The sequence below is a fragment of the Mytilus edulis genome, chromosome 4 (genome assembly GCF_963676685.1).
Source record: "Mytilus edulis chromosome 4, xbMytEdul2.2, whole genome shotgun sequence".
In the NCBI taxonomy this organism is placed as follows: domain Eukaryota; kingdom Metazoa; phylum Mollusca; class Bivalvia; order Mytilida; family Mytilidae; genus Mytilus; species Mytilus edulis.
Window position 1 is genome coordinate 2937674 of NC_092347.1, and position 13344 is coordinate 2951017.

The 13344-nt window shown below is 31.8% G+C and overlaps 1 protein-coding gene across 1 annotated transcript in view; it reads left to right on the forward strand.

Moving 5' to 3' along the window:
- Nucleotides 1-11948: 11948 nt before the first annotated feature.
- Nucleotides 11949-13344, forward strand: part of LOC139521648 (neuropeptide receptor 15-like) — a 100785-nt gene continuing 99389 nt past the window's right edge. Inside the window, exon 1 of the mRNA XM_071315133.1 lies at nt 11949-12064. The gene's annotated coding sequence lies outside the window, so the exon portion shown is untranslated. The remainder of the gene's footprint in view (nt 12065-13344) is intronic.

Genomic DNA, 13344 nt, shown 5'->3' on the forward strand with positions numbered 1-13344 from the left:
TGTTCTGCATTTTTTTAATATTGGCAAATACTTACAAATTTATTAAACAATTCACGAAAAAGACGGATAATTTCAAGCAATTTACTTATGGCTCTGACATCTTTTAAATGAACAAGGAGAAAACAATATAATAATATTCAATGAAACTGTCCTTTAATAATTACTCTTTGTAGATTAAACTCATACTAGAGGACTCATTTATCTGATTTGATATAAGGGAAATTCAAAACGTATCATTGTTTCTTTAACTAAATGTCAAATGTAATCTTTTTTCTCTCCCATGACTTAGATCGGATTATAAAACCTGTTCTTAGTGATGAGGCTGTCACTATTATCTAGACACAGAAGAAAATAAGTGATTGTTAAAAATATACAAATCTTTCAAGTCATTATTTTCTGTTTATTAAGAGTCATCTTTAGTCTACTTTTGTTCAAAATCTTTAGATATATTTAGTTTTGGGGGATGTATACCTCCGTTATTTACCGACATATCTTCAACTTAAATTTCCTTATCTGATTAAAATGTTAGGAATGAGACAAACGCGCATTAGACTAATGGCGTTATTTTGCCTATTTAACCTTTTTGTTATCTGAGCGTCACTGATGAATCTTTAGGAGACGAAGTGCGCGTCTGGCGTATATATAAAATTTCAATCCTGTTATCAGTATGATGACCTAATTTCTATCAACTTGAACCACAGATATAGTTGTAAACAATTCTGACCTGCGGGTTTGTCGCCTCCTACTGCACAATCATAGAATTTCAACACGTTATGCTGCATTTTATTGTCTTATCATTCACTTACAACCCAACAGGTATCGCCCTGCATTCTTTAAACTTATATGTTTATCGTTGTATGATTCGATCACAAAAAATCGTCCCTGATCTGTATTCCAATAGTTCCAGTGTGATAATTTCAACACAAGATATGACAAAATGGAGATCTTAAAATCTGTGCTTCTGAGTCTGGATCAATGTTTTAGTTTGACATGCATGCTGAATATTAAAATTCTACTGATATAACAAATTATATTAGTCCATGAATTGTCATTATCCTATATGCTCAAAATTCAACAACGATGGAACTACATTGGTTAGAGGTATAGGGGGAGGGTTGAGATCTCACAAACATGTTTAACCCCGCCGCATTTTTGCGCCTGTCCCAAGTCAGGAGCCTCTGGCCTTTGTTGGTCTTGTGTTATTTTAATTTTGGTTTCTTGTGTACAATTTGGAAATTAGTATGGCGTTCATTATCACTGGACTAGTATATATTTGTTTAGGGGCCAGCTGAAGGACGCCTCCGGGTGCGGGAATTTCTCGCTACATTGAAGACCTGTTGGTGACCCTCTGCTGTTGTTTTTTTATTTGGTCGGGTTGTTGTCTCTTTGACACATTCCCCATTTCCATTCTCAATTTTATTTCCACCCAATAGATGTTGTAAGAATTTACTTGTCTGACGAATGACGTTTTAAGAAATTAACCGAACTGTTTATAAGTAATTTATTTATTCATAACAAAAAAAAATTTGTAAACCGTTAAGAAAAGCAATCCACTAACTAAAGTATAGATAAACCCGACAATGCTATCATAAGGTTTGATTGCAGTCTCTGAACAGAATCGCACTGTTTTTTAAATTTTGTTTTATAAATGATGCCATCCTTTACTCTACCTTCTGACGACAATAATGCAGGAGGGTTCAATACGTGAAACAGCAACAACAAGATTACTGTTTCGTACCTTGGTGTTCTGACGACAATAATGCAGGAGGGTTCAATACGTGTAACAGCAACAACAAAATTACTGTTTCGTACCTTGGTGTTCTGACGACAATGATGCAGAAGGGTTCAATACGTGAAAAAGCTCTAATAACAACCTTTTATTGAAAGAGTTGGTATTACTTTGCTTCATAAAAAAGAATGGCCAACGTAGATACAAGTATCTTGTCTTAGGGAGGGATAAATCATACTTTATAAAGAATCACTCTGATTCAAACAAAAAATTCTCTGAAACCGATATTATCATGCTTGATTTCTTGATTGACAACATATTTGTAACGGTTGGAGGACGTGTTTTTCAACAGACTGTCGGCATCCCAATGGGAACAAACTGTGCCCCTCTACTTGTCGACTTGTTTCTTTATTATTATGAGGCTGACTTCATGCAGGAACTTCTTCGGAAGAAAGATAAGAAGTTAGCAATATTCTTTAACTCTACTTTCCGCTATATAGATGACGTTCTTTCACTAAACAATTCAAAATTTGGTGACTATGTGGAACGCATCTATCCCATCGAGTTGGAGATAAAGGATACTACAGATACAGTTAAGTCGGCTTCATATCTTGACTTACATCTAGAAATTGACAACGAGGGTCAGTTGAAAACAAAACTTTACGACAAAAGAGATGATTTCAGCTTTCCAATTGTGAACTTTCCATTTCTAAGTAGCAACATTCCAGCAGCACCTGCATACGGGGTATATATCTCCCAATTGATACGATATTCCCGTGCCTGCATTTCCTATCATGATTTTCATGATAGAGGGTTACTGCTCACAAGGAAGCTATTAAACCAAGAGTTCCAAATGGTGAAGTTGAAATCATCCCTTCGTAAATTTTACGGACGCCATCACGAGTTGGTTGACCGTTATGGAATAACCGTTTCACAAATGATATCGGATATGTTCCTTACGTCGTAACTACAATCCCCTTCCCTTTCATGAATGTGACCTACCGAATTAGACTATTTACCGGATTTTATATCACATAATCAACACGACGGGTGCCACATGTGGAGCAGGGTCTGCTTACCCTTCCGGAGCACCTGAGATCACCCCTAGTTTTTGGAGGGGTTCGTGTTGTTTATTCTTTAGTTTTCTATGTTGTGTCATGTGTACTATTGTTTTTCTGTTTGTCTTTTTCATTTTTGGCCATGGCGTTGTCAGTTTGTTTTGGATTTATGAGTTTGACTGTCCCTTTGGTATCTTTCGTCCCTCTTTTAATAGGTCTGTGGATAGACAAACTACACAAGAATCATTTCGGAAATGGCTAGAATTATCAAATCGATACCTGGACAAGGATGACAAAAAGGACATTCTATAGATTTAAGAGAAAACCTACATATTTACCTCACGCTTATTTAATATTTAATTACTCAACTGCTTAATAACCCATATTCTCTATGGTAAAAAAATCAAATAGTACCCCCCCCCCCGCCACCCCCACCCCCAAACCAGATTTGAGGTATTAATGTCAGGCAAATTCTGATTAGTTTAAAAAAAAAAGATTTTAATTAGGAAATGACAATTCAATAGTTATAAACATTTGGTGGATCAAAATATGTCAAAGGAATTCAAAGTTCTTCTCAAGATCCTCCCTTTAATCAGAATAAAATAATAATCATAGAGGAAATAATGTAATCATTAACATATAAATATCTTTGATAAATTGTGTATATCCAATGTTTAAGTGGGATATTCAACAAAATGATCCATTCGTTTTTGAAGCCATCAAAGAAATACACAAGGTAAATATATCAGAAAATTTATTTAAAAAAAAATGGCTGTGAATGAAATTAGCATATTTACAAAAATATAAAGTCATAGTTTGACGACGTATAATATCTAAAAACACAAATAAAAAAATTCCAAACACAATTTCAACTAAAATTATTTAGATGGTTGTATTGAAACAAAGAGAAAACTAGGAAGAAAATAGTCATTAAACTTATAATCAATCGACAAAAGAAAAAGAAACTTATCAGGAAGTCGAAGTAAGGTGTCTTTGAGGCATCTATTACATTACCAATCATGTTGGTTGTAAATCATCCCGATATTCATAAAGGCTCATGACCTTCTGATACTACAATGTCAATGGTTTTAATCTAGTGTAGCAGCCTTGATCGTATCATTTTTCTTTGAAGCTTCACTTTACAAGAAATACAAAGATCTTTTCATATTTATTTTATCTTTTTATCTGATATTTCGTGTATGATTTCAAACGATTGGTTTACATGATAGTCTCAGGTGTTCAGTGATCGCCTGACTCATATCTTGTAATATTGATCCCAAAACACATATGTCTTATATAGATCTTTTATAATTCATATTAGTATTCGGACAGTAGAGGCCAAGATCGTGCCATGAATATAATGACTATCATTTGTATTACGAACACGCATTAAATTCAAAGAAAACTTGATACTAATTACAATAACAGCGTAAATACATGTAATAGAGGATAAACAATATGTAAAACAAAGTTCAACATACATACCTGACTTCATGGCAAATGTTAAAAGAGGAAGTACTTATGAACTTATTAAAACTAAATGCTATCAACAAACGTAACAAATAAAAACAACAACTTCCGTATGTTTTCTTAATACAAACATTTTCCGAAAGAAAAATATATAAATCTCTAGGTCTCGGAAACAACGAAGAAAATTCAACAAATGATATCACGCAAGGGATCTAACCATATGACTGTCCTTGTCATTTATTGCGAATCGGCGTGATATCATTGAGGAACTAACGTTTCTGACACAATTTTAGTTTATGATTTATTTACCTATCCGTTTGAAGCTCACATTTATTTTTGCTTTCCTAACTTTTCGGCAATTTGTAACAACGCAAGAAAGGTAAGTTGTTAGCTGACGAAAACTATCTAAATTAGTCTTAAACAAAGAAAAAAAAACAATGCTATAATGTTGAAATCATATATAAAAAGATTACTAGTATATCCTAACTTTTCCGTACTGGTTTAAGTGCCATTCCTCACACAAAATATTTCTTCTGCTGTCGTTTCGATATAATATTGAAATTTCGAAATGTTGATAAGAAAAAACTTACATATATGTTCAGTACATAAATATAAAAATATGCTATGACTGCCAATGAGACAACTCTCAATACAAGTCATCATGTGTAAAAAAATAAATATTGGTCAAAGTACGGTCTTCAACACGGATCCTTGGTTAACACCGAACAGTAAGCTATAAAGGGCCTCAAAATGACTAGTTGTAAACCATTCAAACGGGAATACCAACGATCTAATCTATATGAAAAACGAGAAACCACTTATGAACCACAGCAACAAACTACTTCTGAACATCAGTTTCATGACTTAGGAAAAGTGCAAACAAATGCAGCGGGTTTCAGTGTTTTAACAGGAACTCACCTTTACCCTTACCCGAAACTATAAAATATCAGTTGAAATGGCTTAACTCAATCAAAAGACATATTAACTTAAGTGAACATACACTAATCGAATGAATTTAATCTATGACACAACGCAGCTAAACAATCCATAAAAAAGGATCCGGAGCGATGAATAAAGGCAACAATATCGTACCGCTGTGAGATGTGAAATAAGTTTGTAATGTATACAGTATAAATGGAGAATGGAAACATTTTTCACAAAATAAATAAGTTTGTTGTTCATAGTGCTATCAACAGAAGTGGACATCTGTAGTCATACTAAACCCTTACCAAAGCTGGTATATATTAGACAATAGAGAGTAGAGATATAACCCTAAATGAGTAAACATTAAGTAACAAAACACTTAACAATTGTATCATCAGGTCAAATTAACACGAAAGTAAGATTTGAGAGTACTTGCAGTTACTGAAAGTTAATTTTAAAAAAGCAAAAATCGATTAATAATAAAACATTCATGCATCATATATAGTAATATTTTATCTTCAGAATAGAAAATGCTTATTTATGTCATCTTCAGGCATCATTACAATGAAACATATAATCCAAAAAAAAAGGTACTAGTTATGTATTTTGAAATTTTAACTATTTGTTAGACCTTAATAAAGTATGCCAAGCAAAGAGTAAAAACATTGTTGCATGTGTTATTTTGTCCAAAAAAAATTGCTGCCATTATGACACTTCATATTCCAAAGCAGTATAAATATCATACCTCGAACACATTTCACACTGCCAGGTGTCGTCACATTGTGCTTGGAGATTAATAAAATAATCATAGGGCTTTTATGTACATTTTGTAATATTTTAATAGGCTGAATGAGATCCGACTTTCGGGTAAACACATGATTCGACAATCACAAAGCTAATAGGTTTATTTTTTTTCTGCACTTATTTATTTCCTATCCCATAAATATATTGTCAAATTATTCTTTACAGAATATGTTGACGAAAGTAAATTGTTGTATAACCATCTTAATCTGTTGAATTATACTGAAGCAAAAATAATCTATAATGGTAATTTTCTCATTGCTACCGTTGAATAACTTTGCATATTCTTCTATTGTATCATAATCAATCTCCACAAGACATTCAGAAAACAACCAATTTTAATTGTAGTATAGTACAAAAAGTTCAAAAGAAAGATATTTTTATTAGGTCATGTCTATGATACAAATCACTTTAAAACCTGCAATTTATTTGCAAATGTCAGAATCATTGATGATCGAGATTACATCCATGCAGTTGTTTCCCGTTTAAATATTCAGGACCATTTTAAATTAATAAGATGTTTTATTGGACTCAATGAGACAACTAACCATCGGTGACCAATTGACGAAAATATCAGAATTTTTAGGTACAGTTTTAAGCAATGAGCAAACTATAACAAGAACCACATACTCTGTCGAAACAACCGGGTAACCTCTGTTGGACTTCAATCGATCCAATTGGTTTTAGCTTGTTACTTTGATTGTTTACTTATCGCATGAAGTTAAGTTACGTTTGTCACAAACGTTCTGTTGTATAAGTATTACAAAATCTGATCAAATATGATGGAGAGCTATATAAAAAGGTTTCAATGATAGTTTAAAAGAGGGCCAAAAGATACCAGAAGGACTTTTAAAATCATAGATCGAAAATAAACTGACAACGCCATGGTTAAAAAAAAAGAAAAACAGACAGACAGATAATAGTACACAAAACAACATAGAAAACTAAAGACTAAGCAACAAGTGTAAAAGAGCATTAGAGAATAAATTTGCAGAGAATTTATGAAGATGTTGGTAATTAATTATTCCAAAAGTACAGTTCTATTTTCTTCTGCGATAATAAATCATAAAGACAAATTTCTTGCTTCCATGTTATAATCAATAATGTGCTGTAAATGCATAAGCCAGGCTACTCAATCATCCTAATGGTACTATTAATTCTCATATCTGCCTCAATTTTGACTACACATGTTGTCAATTCCAATAATTTTTGATTTTATGAGATTCTATTGGATTTTTGAATGGTAGAAATATTTATCACTTTCAAATGCATTTTTGGATATCTATGATTTACCCCTCCACCTTTTTGCAATTTACGTATTTAAGTGCAAGTGTCGTAATTTGTAAGTGTAATGTCCCCGTATTGATTTACGTCTTGGACTTACAGTTTTCAATGTCCTGCAATTGAGTTTGGTAAATATGTCTCAGTTTAAAGTGTATTTAAGTGCACGTGTCGTAATTTGTAAGTGTAAAGTCCCCGTATTGATTTGCGTCTAGGACTTACAGTTTTCAATTGTCCTGCAATTGAGTTTGGTAAATATGTCTCAGTTTAAAGTCATAAGAAACCTCAAATCAAAAAAAATAATGCATATGTTTTTATTATAACTCAATGGATAGTTTTCATTATAAAACTTATGTACATATACTTTTTTTCTGAAGAAAATTCTTTAATTTGTTCATATCTAGAAGAAGTTTACTTGCTTGCTTCCAGGAAGCAATTCCTGACATATTTTTCGTTTGCAAAGTGACCTCAGTGTGACCCATATCGTAAAAATCCTGTGATCGCAGTACGCATGGATGTCCTTAAAATAAATTATTATCTGATTGTACATGTTAAACACGTGCTCAATATCCATGTTTTTTGTTGATTGTTGACAAACAGGTGACAATCGTAAAACTTCGGCTTCAAAACACGAACTTTAATTACCTGCCATATTTTTACAACAACACTGACCGATTGAAAAAAAAATGACGATTATACGAAATTTATGCGAAAAAAATATTCGTGTTTATGATGTTTAAAATTGAGAAAGGAAATGGGGAATGTGTCAAAGCGACAACAAACCGACGAGAGAGCAGACAACAGCCGAAGGCCACCAATGGGTCTTCAATGAAGCGAGAAACTCCCGCAACCTGAGGCGTCCTTCAGCTGGCTCCTTAAAAAATATGTATACATTGTATGCATTGGTTCAAGAATTGGAATAACATTATTTTTCACCGGTCACTCGTTTTATATGACTTTAAAACATATTCATAATAAAACCATGGTTCATATATCGTTTAAAAATAAATCAATAAAATATACAGGATTCTGTCATGACAAATAAAAGTCTTTTTGTTCATTCAGTAGTAAAGAGTTGAGCTTATCAATTTCAACTTTGCATATAATAAGAATTTTTATTATTTTTATAACATACACATGATAAATCGGATTTCGAATGAAACGTGTGAAAATGGTGTAATCATCGCGTGAAAATATTTCAGTTGCTTCGCAATGACTGAATCTTCTCCTTACCATTGTCCTGTCAAAATAACCGACAACAAAAAATACAGAAAAAACAGATTCCGAAGATCTAAAAGGGAAAATAAAAAATCACTGGTGGTATTTTACGAGTCTGCAAATTCTATACGGAAATTTAGAGGAAAAAAAAAAAAAAAAAAAATCTAAGGATACATATTCAATAAATATTCTTAGAATGACAACAGGATTTTACATAAAATAAATAAACATTTAGGGTTAAAGCTAAGGATTTAATTGTGGTATCGCATTGGAGAACTTGATTTTATGTAGAAGCAATTTTTCGAATAAGACAATGTTGTAGTGTAATTATTTTTTCTTCATACCTCAAGAAATCTATTTAGGAAGCGCATCACAAAATCTGTCTAAAAATTGAACATATTTTTCCAAAATAGTCACGTGGTTTTACCTCGTAGTAGTTATGGGATAACCACATTAAAGAATGGCATGAACACATCAAATACTGATACAAACACATCATGTAGTGTAAAATCGTCAATTTTGAAACCTCATTACGTAATGTTAAAGCCATATAAAGAATTGTCAAATCATCATTACGAAATAACAAAACCACATCATGTAATGAAACAACTACATTACGTTATGTCACCTACACATCAAGTAATGTTAAAACCACATTGTCTAATGACACAACCACATTTAGTAATGGTGAAACCATATTATGTAAAGACAAATTACTATTAAGTAATAACAGAACAACAAAAAGTAATATCAGGGTTCCACATAAGACAGCTGTGGCGTTCTATAGCTTCAGCCTAAAAACTTCGTTTTTAATAAATCTCATAATATTGCATACGTTTTGCATATTTACAATGGATTGTAAAGGTATGACAGCACAAGATTCTTAAAATTAATGTTAATCTTTGAATTTTCCAGATTTTTTTTGTTTTACAAACCAAGATTGAAATATCATAAAAAATGTATATATTGATCATGACATTGTTTGGCAATAGGTTAATTCCATAACAATTGTATTAATTTGCAGACGATAATTTTAATCGACTTCGAGATCTTGTCGTCTGAAGTAATTGGTATAAGTAGAAACTTAAGAACCAGATTACAGTTGGAATAAATGAAAGTAAGATTGATGATTACCAATCGGAAACATTTGACAAATAGGAAAACGTGACAAAAAGGACACACTTAAATACATTGCAGATGCTTTTATTAGAATAATGACAGCTTCAAACTTATTTAACTAGTCTACAAATTGTTCTTGTACAGATGAACGTTGTCACTAAAATGTCAGTTTTTACTTTTGTTCTAACAACAGCAAAGGAGGATTTGTGATTTAAAACGTAAGTTTACAACACGGAGTTTGCCAACACAATAGGGAAGTGTTCGAAATATTAATGCATTGTGTAGCGCTTAGGGCATATTCAATTATATAATAATAATAATAACTTCTCTGTTGACAAGAAACGCTCTTTATCGTCATTAGTTTTAGAAGTCTACACAAATTACTACTACAGTAAATATATTTGGTAGGAATCGACAATGTGGTTTTATCCCAAGGGAACATTGCCGCAAGAACCCCAAATACATGGAAATTATTTTTAAAGTTGATTAGAAATAATCTTCAAATCAATATCAACGAGAAGGCATACCCCAAGTAGTCATTGACCACTACCTAAAATATGCAATGTTAAATAAAAACAAATTATTATATATGCATTTTTCTTGAAACAAAAATACTTCCAATTCCTTTAATATTAAACACAAACGGAAAAGGCAGTAGCTACTAATACCCCCGGTTGAATACTAATATTTAAGCCTCATTTTAGACTCATAAAGCGGGCCAAGCAATTATTCTGATTCAGTATGATTTGTGGACTGTATTTGCCCAGTAATACTCTTGAAAACTTATTTTTGTGTATAATTAAATAAGTTTGTGATGTATAAATTGTCCGACGTCAGACACGCGAAATTGTTTCTTTTAACAATTGTAACACGGTGATGACTACTGTACCCATATTTTGACTATTTTATTTATTATGTTTGTTAAGTTCACTCATCATTGTAAATATAACGGAATTTGATGAGACTGTCGTTCAAAGTGAGAGATTTAGCGCTATACAACCAGGTTTAATTCACCATTTTCTACATCTGAAAATGGCTGTACCAAGTCAGGAATATGACAGTTGTTGTCTATTCGTTTTTGTTGTGTTTTGTCATTTGATTTTGCCATGTGATATTTGATTTTCCTCTGATAATGTCTGAGTTCAGTATTTTTGTAATTTTACCTTTTTCTTTCCTTTTGAGAATATTTATAGATATAGAGCATTTTGTTACCCTTTCAAATATATTGTACAAAAATGTACCTTTCCGATCTAAGCCATCCTGGTCATCAAGTACTTATACAACTGCCAAACATTACTGCTTACTACAAGACAAGAATTATATTACTGTTAAACTTCTGCGACCTAAATTTCAGTGATATAATGAAAATGTAATTTAGAGATAATAATGTTGTCTTCGATGATCAACATTGGATGTCACAATACAGAAAGCCTCAAATATTTCAAGAGTAAATAATATAAATCACAAAGTATAAACCCAGCAAAAAAGCAAAGAACACAAATAAAAAAGGTAGAACGAAAATAGTTAGGAATGTTGAAAAGTGAGCTATTGAAAACTATTTCTTGTATATATTTTTTTATTCGTAAGCATTACTCTCAAAAGATACGGTGATCTTCTCGTTCGCTTTCCTTTGATTTAGTAACAATAAATCAGTGCCACTTTTGAGAATAGTGCAAATATCGTATTAACATTTTTGTCCAGGTTAAATTCAGGAAAATGATATGATCAAACCAATGTTTAAGTTATGGTCTTTCGTAAAATATTTTTTTTATTATCTCTATCAAAGAGATATATTATTTATGTACATTTTTTAAGTTAACATAATACAAGTCAAATGTCTTTTCCTTTTATTGTATCTCGACTTGAAAATGTCAATGAAAGTCTTTTAGATTTTAATGACAGTTAATTGAGGGATTATGGTTTTATCATTATCACTTTATTTACCTTTTTTGTATCAATATTAAACTAATGTACAGTTTTAAATATGTCTACGCATTGAAGAATAGCTAACCGCCAGTAATTGAAATTGGTGTCTTTCGTATCGAGCCAACCTTAGGTCAGTAAATGATAAATCCAATTTCTTGTTTTTTAGAATATTGATTGATTGTTGTCTGTTTAACGTTCTGTGACATTTTATTTAGTAGAAGTTAACGACGAACAATGATTGATCTGGTGAAAACAAAAACAAAAAAAAGTAGTTATGTAATTCACGATAACAAATACTTATAAATACATGTAGTATCAGGCATCAAATGAGCCATATACAAGTACAGGTATTTTAAACGAATTTCAAGAATTTCTCGTTCAATCTTAATTACGTATTGTTTTTATTCTAAAAGATGTATATGGTTTGATTTGTTGTGTGCATTTAAATAAATAGTCACATTAACTGTTTTCAGCAGGACCTAATTATATAGACATCTCTTAAAATTGTCAAAAGTGGACAAAGATCACCCGAGAAAGCGTAAGTTGTCTATTTTATTTCTTGTTGTTGAATTTTCTGATGATAATATCGTTATGGGAACCATTCAGAAAGCTTATGATGACATCTTCTAAATATCATATTACCTAGTACCCACAATATAAACCCCAAATCAACGGACCTTTATATAGATATGCCAATAACACTTTTAGCTTTAAAAGCAGTCGGGAACGTCAAATCAACTAAGGAATTAAACACTTCGCATGTGGCTGATTTTTTTTTAACATCGAATACAGGTGTTTACGAAAAAATGTACAGATATTTATTCATGTTCGATTTCAGACTCCAAGACATACAAAGTGAACTACTCTTATTGAATGCTCTTAAAAGAACTTTTTACTGTAAAGCAGCAGAGGGTTGGAAACCTATTTTAAAACACTTCAGTAAGACAACAAAATAATAAGAAGAATGCAAATAATAAGCGAAAGTCTTCATTTTAGGGACAACTGCCGTCTGTCAATTAGTAACTTTACATTTGACCAGTTCTGCCTTTACTGTTTTTTAATTGATCATCAACCATATAACAGATTTTCTCAATGTGTCCCTAATGATCTTTTTCTAGCGACTAGATATCCGTTCGATATCTGGCACGTTTTTACACAACATAAGTCAAGGATGGTTTTGATTAAAATGGTTTTCGTTTGACCTTTAAGTTTCAATGGAGACAATTTTGTCAATGAAAACAAGAAGACGAATGACGAACGCTTAATGATAGCAGAGGCTGATGCAGGTCCTATTAATACTTTTCTTGATAAATCAATCTAAACTGAAACTTTGTTTTATCTAGACTCATTTTAATTTCGATTCGATTTATAAGACAGACATATGTCTATTTTTTACGAATTTATGCTGACTTGTAAATCTCTGATGTATTCATGTGTTATGTAGATCTGTTTTCCTATAGGTTATATGATATACAGTTTTACACATATGTGATATAAGGGCAATTTATCTTAAAACACTCCAATTAGAAGATTTGAATTTCAACCCAATGTTGATGATTTTTTAACAGTTCTTCATCATTGTATATACGACCATGAAATTTTGGTAAATCAAACATACCACGTACAGAATAGACTGTGCTGATATTTATACCACATATGTCTAAATTGTATCATTATCAAATATCAAGGTTAGGTATAAGCCCATAAGGGACCTACGTAACATTGAAAACGACAACTTCGGGGTGGTAAACAGTCTAAAAATAGTCCGGTGTCCCCATCTTTTAAAATGTTTGAAAAATCATTAAAATAAATCATTTG